Here is a 5,793-nt window from a genome sequence, read left to right on the forward strand (position 1 = left end):
TTCAACACTATTGTCTGGCTAGGATGCTGCTGGGGCTGCCAATTTGGCATGGCTGCCTCAGAGTCTGGTTGCCCACTGGTGTCTTGGGTGCGCTGTCACCTTAGGTCTTGGGCCTCTCCAGGGAGGTGCCTCTCTGGTCAGCATGCACTTGGCCAGGCTGGGGATGGAGTTGGGTGGCAGTGGCAAGGCCTATATGCTGGATCGCATGCTGGCAGTGCAGGTCACATGCTCTCCACATATCTTGGGCCACTCCAGCTGGACACCTGTCTATCTCAATAGATGTTGATGAAGCATTTGACAAAATTCAACATCCCTCCATGATAAAGACTCTCAACAAATCATTATAGAAGGAAAGTATCTCAATATAATAAAATCCATCGATCACAAGCCCACCACCAGTATCATTGTGAATGGGGAAAAACTGAGGCTTTTCTCTTAAAAGCAGGAACAAGACAAGTAGCCCACTCTCACCACTTCTATATAACATAGTACTGGAGGTACTAACCAGAGAAATCAGGCAAGAGAAAGAAATAAAGGGAATCCAGATTAGAAAAGATGAAGTCAATCTGTCTCTATTTGCAGATGACATGATACTATATATATAGAAAAAATCTAGACTCAATCAAAAAAACTCCTAGAACTAGTTAATAACTTCAATAACATTGCAAGATAAAAAATAAATGCCCCCAAATCAGTTGCATTTCTATACTCAAATAATGGACTAACAGAAAGAGAAAGAAAGTAAGCCTATTTACAATTGTCACGAAAAAAATAAAATACGTACAAATCAATTTTTTTTTTTTTGTCTTTTTCCGTGTCCAACAACGGATCGCAACCCTCAGTGTCGCCCTCGTACCGGACCGGGACCGGCAACGGGATTGCAGCCCTCGGTGTTGCTCCCGCACCTTGCTCAGCCAGTGAGCGGGAACCGGTCTGTATGTGGGATCCGAACCCTCGGCAGGAGCACCGCCGCGCTTCCCAAGCGGCGCACTGTATCAGTGCACCACCGGGCCGGCCCCGTACGAATCAATTTAACAAAGGAGGTGAAACATTGCTACATGAGAACCGCAAACCACTTTTGAGAGAAATTAAAGACGACACAAAAAGATGGAAAGATATTCCATGCTCTTGGATTGGAAGAATTAACATTGCAAAAGTGTCTATACTACCCAAAGCAATGTACAGATTCAGTGCAATCCCCATCAAAATATCAATGACATTCTTCACAGAATTGGAAAAAAGAATCTTAACTTTCATCTGGAAAAACAAAAGACACCAAATAGCTAAAGCAAAGCTGAGAAATAAATAAATAAATAAATACAGCCAGAGGCATAACACTACCTGACTTCAAATTATACTACAAAGCTAAAGTAACCAAAAATAGAATGGTACTTGCATAAAAATAGACACTCAGATCAGTGGAGCAGAATAGAGAACCCAGAAATCACCATTCAGGCTTAAAGCAAACTGATATTTTACAAGGGCAAGTAAAACATACATTGGGGAAAAGACTGCCTCTTCAAAAAGTGGTGCTGGGAAAACTGGATATTCATATGCAGAAGAATGAAACTAGAAATGAACCTCTCACCATATACAAAAATCAACTCAAAATGGATTAAAGACTTAAATGTAAGACGTAAAACTGTAAAATTACTAAGGGAAAATACAGGTGAAAGACTTCAGGGATTAGGTCTGGGCACGAACTTTATGAACATGAGCCTGAAAGCACAAACAATGAAAGAAAAAATAAACAAATTGAACTATATCAAACTCAAAAGCTTCTGCACAACAAAGGAACAATCAACAGATTGAAATGACCACCTACAGAGTGGGAGAAAAATTTTGCTAACTATGCATCCAACAAGGGATTAATATCCATGATATATGAGGAACTCAAGCAATTACATAGTAAAAAAAAAAAAAATTAAAAGATGGGCAAAAGAGCTGAACAGATATTTTTCAAAGGAAGACATACAAATGGCCAACAGATACATGAAAAAATGCTCAACATCACTAGTCGTCAGGCAAATGCAAATTAAAACCACACTGAGATACCACCTCACCCCAATTAGACAGGCTATAATAAAAAAGATGGTGAATGACATGCTAGTGAAGGTGTGGAGAGAATGGAACACTCCTGCACTGTTGGAGGGACTGTAAATTAGTACAACCACTATGGAAACCAGTATGGAAGTTTCTCAAACAACTACAGATAGATCTTCCATATGATCCAGCAATCCCACTTCTGGGTATATACTCAGAGGAATGGAAATCATCATGTTGAAGGAATACCTGCACTCTCATGTTCATCGCAGCTCTATTTAAGATATGGAACCAACCTAAATGTCCATCGATGGATGATTGGATAAGGAAACGTATACATACACCATGGAATACTACTCTGCCATAAAAAGGAATGAAAGTCTCCCATTGGCAGCAACATGGATGAGCTTGGAGAACTTATGTTGAGTGAAATAAGCAAAGCACAGAGGAATTAATACCACATGCACTCACTCATAAGTGGGAGCCAGGAGAGAAAGAAGGAAGGAAAGAAAGACCACAGTGATGCATTGGATTTGCAGAGGGAGAGAACATACCTTGAGATACAAAGTGGAGTGGTGGGGAAAGGAGGAGGGAGAAGGAGGTTGGGGACAATTGGATGGGGGACACGGTTTTCAATCACAAGTTGTGGTAATGGGCATGCTGCCAGTATGGATCTGGCCTTCACATGGGCATGAGTGGTGACAGTCTGCATTGTATCTCATAAATATTCATAACCATTAAAAAAAAGAAAATATAAGCACAACTTACCAAAACCTATGGTATCAAAGCAGTCATAAGAGAGAAGTTTATTGCAGTAAGTACTTACATCAAAAGAATAGAAATACTTCAACTAAACAACCTAATGTCAAATCTCAAAAAACTAGAAAAAGCAAGATCAATCTACCCCCAAAACAGGTAGACAGAAAGAAATAATTAATTTCAGAGCAGAACTAAATGAAAGACCAAAAGAACAATAGAAAAAAAAATCAATGAAACAAAAAATTGGTTTTTTGAAAGGATAAGCAAAGTAGACAGGCCATTGGCCAGACTAACTACAAAAAGATGAAAGAAGACCCAAACAACAAAAATGAGAAATGAAAAAGGAGACATAACAACCAATACCACAGAAATACAAAGCATCATTAGAGACTATTACAAAAAACTATACACCAACAAATTTGAAAATCTGGATGAAATGGAAAAATTCCTGGACACATTCAAACTACAAAGACTGAACCAAGAAGAAGTACAAAACCTGAACAGACTAATAACAAGCAATCAGATTAACACAGTAGTCATCAGTTTCCCAACAAAGAAAAGTCCTGGACCAGAGGGCTTCACTGCTGAATTCTGCCAAACCTTAAAAGAAGAATTAATACCAATCTGTTCAAACTATTCCAGAAAACTGAAACAGAGGCCATCCTCTCACCCAAGTTCATTCTATGAGACCAGCATCACCCTGATACCAAAATCAGACAAATTCATAACAAAAAAAGAAAGCTAAAGGTCTATATACTTGATGAATATAGATGCAAAAATATTCAACAAGATATTAGCAAACAGAACACAACAGCACATAAAAAAGGTTATACACCATGATCAAATGGGATTCATCCTAGGGATGCAAGGATGGTTCAACACACACAAATCAATAAATGTGATTCATCACATCAACAAAAGCAAGGACAAAAACTGTATGATTATCTCAATCAATGCAGAAAAAGCATTTCACAAAATTCAGCATCACTTCATGATAAACACCCTCAACAAATTAGGTATAGAAGGAAAGCATCTCAAGACAATAAAAGCCATATATAACAAACTCACTGCTAACATCATCCTGAATGGGGAAAAGCTGAAAGTTTTTCCTTTAAGAACAGGAACAAGAGAAGGATGCCCACTCTCACAACTCCTATTTAATGTAGTATTGCAAGTATTAGCTAGAGCAATCAGACAGGAGGAAGAAATAAAGGGCATCAAAATTGGAAAAGGCAAAGCCAAATTGTCACTGTTCACAGATGACATGATCATATATTTAGAAGAAATAACTTCTACCAAAAAACCTCCCAGAACTCTTAAACAAATTTAGTAAAGTTGCAGGATACACAATCAATCCACAAAAATCAGTAGTGTTCTTATACACCAACAATGAACAAGCAGAAAAAGAAAGCAAGAAAGCAAGCCCATTTACAATAGCCACCAAAAGAATAAAATACCTGGGAATAAATTTGACCAAAGAAGTAAAAGATCTCTAACATGAGACTACAAAGAAATTAAAGAGGGAGGAGACCCGAAAAAAGGAAAGACGTTTCATGTTCATCAATTGGAAGTATTAAAATTGTAAAAATGTCCATACTGCCCAAAGAGATAATGACATTCTTCATAGAAATAGAAAAAAATCCTAAAATTCCTATGGAGCAACAAAAGACCCCAATAACCAAAGCAATCCTGAGCAATAAATAAGTAAATAAGTCTGGAGGCATTATACTACTGACTTTGAACTATACTACAAAGCTATAGTAACCAAAACAGCATGGTACTGATATAAAAATAGACACATGGACCAACGGAACAGAATATTATATTACATTTTTTGGTAATCCCATATTCATCGCAGCTCTATTTACAGTAGCAGAGAATAGAGAACCCAGAAATCAACCCACAAACTTACACACCACTGATCTTTGACAAATTCACTGAGAACATACATTGGGGAAAGGACAGCCTCTTTAGTAAAGGGTGCTGGGAAATCTGGATATCCATTTGTAGAAGAATGAATCTAGCCCATACCTCTCACCATACAACAAAATCAACTCAAAATGGATTAAAGACTTAAGTATAACACCTGAAACTACAAAACTTCTAGAAGAATACATGGAGGAAACACTTTGGGATGTAGGACTGTGCAAAGATTTTATGAATAAGACTCCAGAAGCACAAGCAACAAAAGAAAAAATAAACAAATGGGATTATATCAAGCCAAAAAGCTTTTGCACAGCAAAGCAAACAATTAACAGAGTGAAAAGAAAATGTACAGAATGGGAGAAAAAAATTGCAAACTATACATCCAACAAGGGATTAATATTCATAATGTAGAAGGAACTAAGTTCACAGTAAAAAACTTCAAATAATCCAATTAGAAAATGGAGAAAGGAGCTGAAAAGACATTTTTCAAAGGAAGACATACAAATGACCAGCAGGTACATGAAAAAATGGTCAATATCACTAATCATCAGGGAAATGCAAATCAAAACCACGTTAAGATATCATTTCATCCCAGTTGGACTGGCTATTATAAAAAGACTGAGAATAACAAATGCTGGCAAGGATGTGGAGGAAGGGTAAGGTTTCTGCACTGTTAGTGGGACTGTAAATTAATACAACCATTATGGAAAACAGTATGGAATTTTCTCAAACAACCACAGATAAAATTAGCATATGACCCAGCAATTCTACTTCTGGGTATATACCCAGAGGAATGGAAATCATCATATCGAAGGGATATCTGCACTCCCATGTTCATTGCAGCTCTATTTATAATAGCTGAGATAGGGAACCAACCTAAGTGTCCATCAGTGAACAACTGGATAAGGAAAATGTGGTATATATACACAATGGAATACTACACTCAGACGTAAAAAAAATGAAATTCTGCCATTCACAGCAACATGGTTGAGCTTGGAGAAAATTGTGTTAAGTGAAACAAGCCAGCCACAGGTAGATAAATACCACATGTCGTCATTCATAAGT

Source organism: Galeopterus variegatus, unplaced genomic scaffold, assembly GCF_000696425.1.
Source record: "Galeopterus variegatus unplaced genomic scaffold, G_variegatus-3.0.2 Scaffold4485, whole genome shotgun sequence".
Lineage (NCBI taxonomy): Eukaryota > Metazoa > Chordata > Mammalia > Dermoptera > Cynocephalidae > Galeopterus > Galeopterus variegatus.